Here is a 10,458-nt window from a genome sequence, read left to right on the forward strand (position 1 = left end):
GCCCCAAGAAATACACTTTTTAATAACCTAAGGGACAATGACAGAAACCAGAGTGGAAAGGTTAGAAAAACTTTTGAACTGAACGACATAAAAAGTGCATATCAAAACTTAAGGGTGCAGCTAAAATAATACTTAGAGGAAAATGTGTAGCCTTAGCATCTGTAAATTAGGAAAGAAGAAAAACAAAAAAAGAATGTTCTGAACACCCTTCTCAAGAAGTGAGAAAAGGAGCAGCAAGGTAAACGTAGAAGAAAGTAAAAGAAAGGAAATCGTGATAAAAACAGACTGAAAGAGGAAGGAAGCATAGCCTGAGAGGACCAACAAAGCCCCAAGTCCACCACTGGTGAGCCAGAGACTTGGGGGTGTGATCGCACGCCCTATTCGGGGAAAGAGTGACCCCCCTGGTGCGGGTGAACTGGGCAGAGGAGGCCACCAGCAAGAGGGAAGTGGTGAGGCTCTAGCCTGGAGGGGCCAGTGGTGCCCAGAGCTCGGAGGAACTCCCCTGCAGAGGAGTGGGACCAGGACCTCACCCCATGGGCAGTGGAAGCTGTGGAAGGTTCTCAGCAGGTTACTGGGCTGGAGACTTGTCTGGCCCTTGCAGACCCTCTGCAGAAGAGGGGTCTTGGCTCAGATGCTTGGGCTGATTGAAAAGGAGAAGAAAAGCCACAAAGATGTCATGTTCAGTTTTCCAGGAACCAGCCTCTGTCACAGGGAAAACCGCCACCACCGCTGCCTGCTCCCACTGCCACCTTGACATAGGGTCACTTCCCTTTCCGGGAGGGGCTGCCAAGCCCTGGAGGTGGTCTCTGAGAAGGCGCTGCAAGGCTGGGGGAGCCAGGTTTCCCAATCTCAGCACCGCCGACATCGGGGCTGGGTAATTCTTTGCTGCAGGGACTGTCCTGTGTGCATGAGAGGATGCTGAACACCATTCGGGCTCTACCCATTAGATGCCATCAGCACCTCTTCCCAGGTATGGCAGCTGACAGTATCTCCAGACGTCGCCAAGCATCCCCTGCAGGGGACCCCTGGTTTGGTGTCGTAGTGAGGGGTGCCTGACCCCAACCCTTAGGGTGGCGTAACCCTGGGGGAGGCCCTTTCCCTCTAAGTCTTTACACCCCCACCTGCTGAATGGGGCTGGGGAGACCCACCGCACAAGATAATGATAGGCATGCAGTGACGTCACCGTGCCTGGCGGGGCAGGGGCTCAACACACAGCAGAGGTCACCGTGACGCGCGTGGTGATAACTATTTCATCTGCCCCTGGGGTCAAGCCAGAGAGGCTGGGTCCCCAGCACGGCTACAGCACTTTCTTGCCTCCCGCTTTCTCTCATGACCCTAAACCCACCCTCAAGAAGCCTGCCCGTTCTCCCTTCAAAGCATGCTCAGAATCCACGGTGACGTGGCCCCCACCTGCACAGTGACTGCAGGCTGCCAATTCCCCGCTTCCATCTCTGGGCCTCTGAAAACATCCCGTTCTTCTCGCTGCAGTGGACCATTTTAAAACAAAACCTCCAAAGCCCCCCTGTCATTCTAGAATAAACCCGGAGTCCTTACTGTGGCCAGCGAGTCCCTCCCGTCCCCCACCCGCTCAGAACCCACGCTCGTACTCTCCCCTCCAGCCCACTGGCCTTCCTGTTTCTCCTCTGTCACACGGTTCCCTGGGGCCTTTGCACTGGCTGTTCCCTCGTCCTTTCCCCTCACCCCTCCAGATACCTACATGGCTCATTGTCTTTCTTTATTCAAGCCTGTGTTCAAAACGTCCCCTCCTGGGCCAGGTCCTCCCTGAGCTTCCCCTACAGCTCCTCCCCCTCCATTCCCCACCCCACCCAGTGCCACCCCACGTCACACCATGTGCACCTCTTGGCTGGCTGTCCCCCACACGTCAGCTTCTCCAGGGCAGGGTTTTGTCCGTTCTGGTCACTGCAGAACCCCCAATCCCTACAGCAGGGCCTGGCACATAGTAGGTGCTCACTAAACATCGTTTGTCTGATTGAATGGCTACTTCAAGGCCCTGCCCTTCACACCCCAGGAAGCAGAGTCAGGCTGGCCTTAGGCCAAGGCTCCTTCAATGTCAACCGTCATGTGTGGCTCGCAGGACTCTGCTTTTCCCCATGGCTTCGCCCTGCACCTCACCCGCCTCACGTTATCCGCTCCAGCCAGGTTGGGCTGTTTCTTGGAAAACTAGGGCTGGGGCTTCAGGTGTCAATGGACATGGCTACCTCCTCCAGGAAGCTTTCCGTGATGCCCCCAATCTGGGTGAGTTGTCTCCTCCAGGCCTCTGCTTCCCTGGTCGTGTGCTATGGGTGCTTGTGTACTTGACCTTACACTCCACACGGGCGGGGAGCTGTCTCATTTCCCCCAGGGTGGGGAGCTGTCTCATTTCCCCCAGCGCCTGGAACAGTGCTGATATTCAAAAAACACGATGGGAATGAATTAGCCCCGGGGGTCCTTCCTGTCCTCCAGCCCCTCCCAGAGCCCCATCCTCTAGAATCCCTCACCTTCCTAGGAACCACATTCCTTCATGCACATTACAGCTCACTTTAGACGCTTCAGAGGCACCAGACTCTTTCCGTTTTACAGGCACTTATGGGAATTTGACCGCCAAAGGGACTGACGGGGCACACATCCTGGGCCTGCGTATTCTTTGAAGTGAGCTTGTCACCCATTGTCTCATTTCTGCCTCTCCAGACCCCAGTGGGCAGGCCTGGCAAAGACTGGCCTGTCCAGGCTGGGAGGCTGGAGTCAGGTGACCAAGGAGAGCCCAGGTCCTCCTTGGTGCGTGGGGGGAAGGACAGCCGAGCAGAAGGGGCTGCAATGCCCCACCCACCCCTCTCCGGGTCGTCTTAGCCCAGGAGCCTGCTTATTTCCCGGTAACTCACATGTGAATCTCGGGGCCCAGCAGAAAGGGTCCTTATTTCTCTAGGGCCGCATGTTGGGGACATTGATGTGCATATACAGGCGTGTGCGACACACAAACAGAAACAGCGGCAGGTGGCACGACTGTGTGCCAGGTGTGCTAGTCCCTTCCTGAGTCCCCAGACCAGCTCTAGCAGGCAGGTGCTATTGGTATCCAGCTTCAAAGAGGAAGCAACAGGCGCAAAGAATTCAAGTTACATGTCTGTCGTTGTGCAGCTAGAAAAACATGAAACCGGAATTCCCACCTGGATGGCTGGGCTCCAGAGCCTGAGCTGTTCACCCCTGCATGGCGATCTTTATTACAAACGTCCGCGCGCGACCCTGGATGACCGTATCTCGCATCGCGCCCGTGCATCTGAAGTCACACCCTGGCTCGCGCGCTCACGTGCACACGCAACACATGCTCGGAAGCATAGATTCCCATGGGCACGGGCTTCTTCGTGTGTGCTCTCGTGGGCCAGCGAGGGCTTCCCCTGCTGGCTCACTCATGCTCTTCAAACACGTTCACACCCAGGCATGCACGTCCCCGTGTACACACCTGCGTAGAAGGCAAGCAGCACCGCCATGCATCCACGTTCACACCCGTGCAAGCACACGCACATTGTCATGCGAGGGCAGGCCTTGCACCTGAGCAGATACTTACTGAGCTCCTACTACGTGCTAGACACTGTGTTGGGGAGATCGCGGGAAGAAAACAGAGCTGCTACCCACTGGGTGATGTACTAGCGGGGGCACATGCGTGCAGAGATACGCATGCGCCATGGTCCCATCCTATAGGTCCTGGCAGTCAAGCGTTCACTACAGGTCAGGTGCGGAGCGGAGCCTGATGCACAAGGAGGCCCTGGGAGCACCAACCCCCCGATGAGCACTTGCACACTACATGCCTCCTCTCCGGCAGGAGCCACAGGGCACAACCTGGATCTTGGCAAGAGGTGACTGGAATGCAGGGGACAGTTTTCAGCACCTTCTGTGTTCTGAGGGGCCCCGAGCCCCCATCAACCCACCTGAAACCAGACCGTGACCCAAATGACAAATGCCACGTGCATTTGCAGACCTCTGCACCCCCCCACGTATGCTGGTATGTGTGCACACATGTGTGCAAGCCCCCCATTGCCCCAGCCTTCTCAAGGCCTCCTGCCCCCTCAAGAGCCTCCGCCCCAAAGTCCCGAACCTCCTCCTCTTCCCCCCTCTTGCACCCGGGGGAGCCGTGCCCCAGACCCACACAGATCTTCCAGGAGGCTGCACACACAGGGAGGAAGGGCAGCAATGACTCGGTTTCCAGGCAGCTGTGGTGAGTTTCTGCAAAGACTCCCTTCCTCAAAGAGGCTCCTCTTTACTGAAAGTTCAGGCTGCTGTGGTTTCCCCGCATTGACACAGAGGAAAGGTCAAACTCGCAAAATTGTTTACCCAAAACTGTCCATCAGTCAATCAACAAGCATGTACTGACACCTGCAGCCAGCACCCTGGGCTGGGCGCGCAAGGCAGGGAAAGAGGGAGAGGAGTAAGCACAGGGTTTGTCCTACAAAAAGGTCAAGGGCCACGCGGGAGCTGTGGTTGGCCGTGGGAGGAGGGGGAAGATGGCCCAGGCAGAGGGAGCTCCGTGCACAAAACGGGGTGGTGGAGGGGGAAGGAAGGAGAAGCACGTCCTGGGCAGATCAGAACAAGCATTCTCTTGGCCAGCCACATCCCAGCTGGCAGTGAGCTGCGAAGCCAACCATCCAGAAACAGAACCCAGAAGCCTGATATGTGGCATTGCTGCTCTCCGGGGCGGGCATATGTCCCCCACGGCCAGTTTCAAGCTGCCCACCTGGTGCCTCCAAGCGCAGAGCTGAGAAGAGCTGCACACACTCTACCCCCAGGACCTGGTGCGGGCCAGCCTCGGCACACATCGCTGATCCACAACCTTCCCTTTCTAGGGACACATGGAGGACAGAGACCAAGCCCTGGCGCCCAGGGCAGGCCAAAGTCCCAGTTAGAAGGGCCAAGGAAGAGAACAAAACCGCTTGCTCCTTCCTTAATGGGAGTTCTGCTTTGTCTTTTCATTAGCTCGGCACCCGCCCTGTGCTGGACCCTGGGCACCCCGGGGCATCTCAGGCCACCCTTTCCTGTGCTGATGGGGAAGCACAGGTGCTGAGAAGCCCAGAGAAGAGGGCACCTTACCAAGGTCTGGGGAGCCGGAGGACTTCCTGGAGGAGGTGGCATCTAAGCTGAAACGGAATGGAGTGAGTAAGGGGTAGAAAGGAGTTCTTTCCAAGCAAAGGAAATAGCACGTGTAGTGGCTTGAGCGATCTCACGCACTCTCTTGGTTAACCCAGCGAAAGCATCCTGTTTAACAGACTTCTTACATGAGCCGGCTCCAAGTACCGTACAGGTCTTCGCTCATTGAATCCTCAGATGACCCCATGACGTACTTGCTATTTTTAACCTCCTTGTACATATGGGACAACTGAGACCCACAGAAGGTAAGTCAACGTGCCGACGGTCACTGGTTCACTCTGCCTCCCCATATGCCACCTCTCAGCATCTGAAGTGGGTGCCGCTAGGGGAAATTTTGGGGGGTACCCAGACACGGCAACCACCTGTAAGTTTAGTTTTGGGTTAATTAAATGTCAGCGTGTGGGAGGTGATCTGTTCAGCTAAAGCATAGTCTCCCCCCCATCAGACGCAAACAAGGCCCTCCTATGGTAGAAGTGTTTACTGGAGAGGTCAAGAAGCCAGTCAGCAAACGCTGGTCAGCATCTTCGTGTCTTGGCCTGGCGTGGGTCTGGGAAGCTTAGCGTGAGTTCAGAGTTCACTCTTTGTTGTGTTTTGTGTCTCCACTGAACATTGCATCTGGGCCAGGCCCCCAGCTGGGGGCTGGGAGATACAAGAGGAAATAGATGCTAGTCCCTGTCCTCAGCGTGTCTGGTAGGAAAGACACACCAAGAGTGACTTCCTGTGTGTTCGAAATATTCCATTATCAAATACAAAAAATAAAACTGACAATTACAATAGGTGATGATAAAGGGATATGTGCTAAACAGAGAACAATTCTGCCCTGTGTTTAGGGACAGGCTCACAGGGAAATGACCACTGAGACTGGGCATTAAAAGGTGATAATTTCACTAATTGCTGGGAGGCTGGGGGAGGGGAAATTGGGAGTGACTGCTGACGGGTTAGGGTTTTTTCGTGAGGGGGCTGGTGGGTGGTGATGGAATTAGATAGTGGTGACGGGTGTACAACATTGTGAATATACTAAAACCCACGAAGTTATATATTTTTAAAAGATTAAAATGGAGAATTTTATGTGATGTGAATTCAATCTTAGTAAAAAAAATAAGCTTTTTCAACCAAGAGCCTTGTGGTTGTAAGTGACTGAAACTGCTTTTCTAAACGGGTTTACTGGCTCATAAAAAATTTTTTTTTGAGTTCAAGAATATGGTTTCAGGCATGGATGGATCAAGGTACTCAAATGATTCCTTCGGACTGGAAGGCCCAGGCTCTGGGATCTGCTTTCTTCTGTGTTGGCTTCCTTCTCAGACAGGCTAAGACTCAGTGGTGGGGGAAAAAAAAATCTCTCAGAAATCCAGGCTTATAACCTACCAGCTTAGGAAGCTCTAAGGAAAAAACAGATCTTTGTTCTAAGGGTCCCAAAGATCATGTCAGGAAGGGCTCCCATTGGTCAGATTGAATCACGTCTGTCTCTGACCCAACCGTTTATAGATTGGGGAAAGAATACCCTGATTGGCCGAGCCTGCGTCATGTGCCCTATTGGGAAGCTGGGAGTGAGATCAGGTCCATGGACACAACGTGAACAAAGGGTAGGAAGAGATTGTCTCCAAGGAAGACCAGGTGCAATTCTCAGAAGAGGGACAAGTGGATGCTGGGCAGACGAAATCGAGTCCCTTTTGCACGAGGATGGAGAAGTGGGGGAGGGCACACTTGGTTGAGGGAAGGGCATGAGCAAAGCCTTGGGGGTCTGCAAATGCGCGGTGTGGTCTGGGGACAGTGGCCAGGCCATGGGGTCTAGGGGGTGACAGACAGGTCATGATAATTAGAGAATGCCCAGGTCATGGTGTCTGTAGGTGGTCGAGTCATGGTAGGTAGGGTTGGGCAGGTCATGTTGACTAGTGGTCCCCAGGTCTTCATGTCTAGAGGGGCCCAGGTATGATTCTGACACTAATTCCGCTGTGTTAACCAAGCGGTTAACTCAGTTCTAACACTGCCTACCTGGAGAGGCATCAGGTTGAGGGCTGGGTCCTACAAAACCGCCCCAGCCACTTCAGACCCCGATCTCGAGTCTGGGTTGTCTCCCGTGCTTCTGGCCGAACAGCATCGGAGCAGAAGTTCCAGCATTCCCTTCTTGGGTTTGATTAATTTGCTAGAGCGGCTCACAGAGCCCAGTGTAACGCTTCAATAGAGCTCACCATCCTTGCAGCCCCTCCCTGTTCACCAACCCAGAAGGCCCCCTGATCTTTGTCCTTGTTGGTTTTTATGGAGTCTTTGTGAAATAGTTGTGATTGATTAAATCATAGGCCTTCCGTGACTGAACTCGATCCCCAGCCCCTCTCCTTTCCCCAGAGGTCAAGGAGGCAGGACTGATACTTTCAACCTATCACAATGTTGGTTCCCGCGGCAACCAGCCCCCATCCTTAGGTGACCTAGGGACTTCCCAAAGGTCACCTCATTATCGTAACAAAAGACACATATTGCTCTAATCACTTAGGAAATTCCAAGGGTTTTAGGAGCTCTGCGCTAGAACAAAGACCAAAGATGCATTTCTTATCATTAATCAGAACATCACACCAGCTCAGAGATTCTAGGGTGCCCAGGTCATGGTGTCTAGGGATGACCAGGTCACGGTGTCCAGGGGCAACCGATCACGGTATCCAGAGGTGACAGGCCATGGTGTCTAGGGTGTAGTATGGGCCGAAGAGACAAAGAGAAGGAGCCAGGATCCAGGTTGCAAAGCAGTTTGGACTCTGACCTGGAGACCAGGGTCTTCCAAACGTTTGTCCCTCATCCACATGGCCCCTGGTTCTAGCTTCCATGCTTACCTCTTTCCCTCTGCCATCAGGTACTTAAACTTGGTTTCATATGGACTTACTTGTTTTATTTGAGTCATTTTATTTTAAAAAAGAAACATTGTCATCATCACGAATGGAAACCAGGAATCCTTTATCATAAATAGAAGGGAACTGCAAAAACAAAAACAGTGAAACCAAAACTGAGTTATTCAGTCTTAGCAAGATGCTGTAACCTGTGGAAGGCTAGTCAGAAGAAGAGAAAGAGAATTGAAAAAGGAATTGCTTTCTTGGTTTGTTGCCCTTTTATGCCACACCCATGTGACACTGCAAATCATCTTAGGGCCCCCCCTCCCCAGGGATTGCTGCCCCCCACCTGGGTTGCCCTGGGGTGAATGTCCCATACTTGGGTTACCCTGAGCAGAGGTAACCACACTTTAGCCTAATGGGAGCCAGGAGGCATTGTGAGCAGGGGAAAGGCGCACATGCTTGCATCTCAGTAGAGAGGGAGGAAGTAGGTGGCGGGGGGCGGGGGGGTGATGGCCACTGTCTGGATTTAGCAATTGAGACCCAGAAGGAGGAGGTTTGGGGAGAGTGATGAAGAGATCAGTTTGGGATATACTGATTCTGAGATGTGGGGACATCCATGTGGAGACCCATTCATTTGTTCCAAAAGTATTTATTGAGCACCTCCTGTGTACCGCTCACTGTGCTGGGGATCCAGCAGTGAACCAACCAAACAAGAATCTCTGTCCCCATGGAGTCTACCTTCTAGTGGGGGGAGATGTGGGAGAGAGACCTGGTAAGAAATAAAAGAGTGAGTATGTCATAATATGTATGTCACAGTAGAGAGTGATGCGTCCTAGATTGGATGCATGAAGTGTCTGGATGGGAGGTAAAAATTGAGATGGACGTATGGGTCTGGAGACCAGGGCTGGGGAGATATATTTAGAAGACATCATTCATTCATTCATTCATTCATTCATTCATTCATTCAACAAATGTTTATCGAGCACATTCTACGTGCCAGCCACTGTGCTGGATGCTGGGCCACACAGTCTCTGCCTTATGAAACTCCAGTCCAGATTTACTAAAGGTTGTAGTGAACTCTGTCGTGATGGGGTTCAGGAGAGCCTACCCCCAAATGTGTCACTTTGGCATATGGATTATTTTGAATTAAAGTGATTTAAGACAGCCTATGCAAAAAGGACCCTGGGACCCCCTCCTCTGTCCCTCTGAAAGCAGGAAATAAATCGCCCATGTGAAAGGTTCCCTCCTTGTGATAACCCCGGAGGTGGGAAATTCAGGGCAAGAAGGAAGTATAAACAAACCTTGTTATTTTTACCCAGATTTTGTGCAGAACTCTTTACTAATTGAAGCTCCCAAACATTTTTCTTTGGTTTTTTTTTTTGGTCCTGTCAATTCTTCACAGATTTATGTGTCTTTGTCTAAAACATATAAAAACGCGTGGTTTGGGTCATTTCTTGGTCTTAATTTTATTATTGGATATCCATGTGTACCTACTGAAACTTGGGGTTTTTTTTCCCCTCCCATTAATCTGTCTCATATCAATTTAATTCTTAGACCAGCCAGAAGAAACTTTGAAGAGTATAAGAAAAGTTTTCGTCCCCAACAATGAAAACAGAAGAGATTGCCCGTGGAGTGTGTGTGTGTGTGTGGGGGGGCGCTGAGGACTCCCAATGTTTAAGATAGGGCAGAGGAGGGGTGCCTGGCTGGCTCAGTTGATTAAGCATCAGACTCTTGATTTCGGCTCAGGTCATGATCTCAGGGTTGTGAGATCGAGCCCCATGTTGGATTCCATGTTGGGCTCCACGCTGGGCATGGAGCCTGCTTAAGATTCTCTCTGTCCCTCCCCCTCCCTCTCTTAAAGAAAAAAAAAGAGGTAGGGCAGAGGAGAAGGCCCTAGGAAAGGAGCCTAAGCTTGGGCCAGCAGCCAGTAGCAGGAGAACCAAGAAGGGCAGAAAGGGATGGATTGAAACAGACCTGAACATGGCAGCCGGTCTCAGTGAAAGCAGTTTCACGGCAGAAGTGAGGCAGCTTCTGTACGGAGAGGGTTGCGGAGTGGGTGTGCAGGGAGGAAGTGGAGGCAGAGACGAGACAGCTTTCAAGAACGTGGCTGCGGAGGGAAGGAGAGAGAGAGAGAAAGAGGGAGAAGTAGGAGGGGTGGCGGGAACCTCTGTTTGCAGATGGAGGGGACTTGAGCAGAGACACGCGGTGATGGGAAGAAGCCCTCAGAGGGAGGAAGCTGAGAACACGGGGGCATGATGGCATTTTGGGGTCCAGAGAGGGTGATGGGCTCAGCCTTGGAGACAAGGAATGACCCTATTTCAGGAATGGTGACATAATTTGAGGGGCTCAGAGCAAAATGAAAGCACGGGTCTCCTAGTTCAAAAAGCATTAAGAATTCAAGATGGTGACTCTTGGTATTTAGGTAGGGAGTGGGCGAGAGGCTTGACCTGCTGACTCGGCTGAGTGGTGGCCTCTGGGCACCCAGCACATACACTTGGGGCATGAATGG

At 52.5% G+C, this 10,458-nt stretch overlaps 1 long non-coding RNA gene across 1 annotated transcript; it reads right to left on the reverse strand.

The window, feature by feature from the left end:
- Positions 1–7,986: 7,986 nt before the first annotated feature.
- Positions 7,987–10,203, reverse strand: LOC105235223. Its single transcript, XR_853614.3, has 3 exons — positions 9,924–10,203; positions 9,251–9,367; positions 7,987–8,093 (listed from the first exon to the last, which is right to left on the reverse strand). It is a non-coding gene; the product is annotated as an uncharacterized LOC105235223 (long non-coding RNA).
- Between the last annotated feature and the right edge of the window lie 255 nt (positions 10,204–10,458).

The sequence above is a fragment of the Ailuropoda melanoleuca genome, chromosome 10, assembly GCF_002007445.2.
Source record: "Ailuropoda melanoleuca isolate Jingjing chromosome 10, ASM200744v2, whole genome shotgun sequence".
Taxonomy (NCBI): Eukaryota; Metazoa; Chordata; class Mammalia; order Carnivora; family Ursidae; genus Ailuropoda; species Ailuropoda melanoleuca.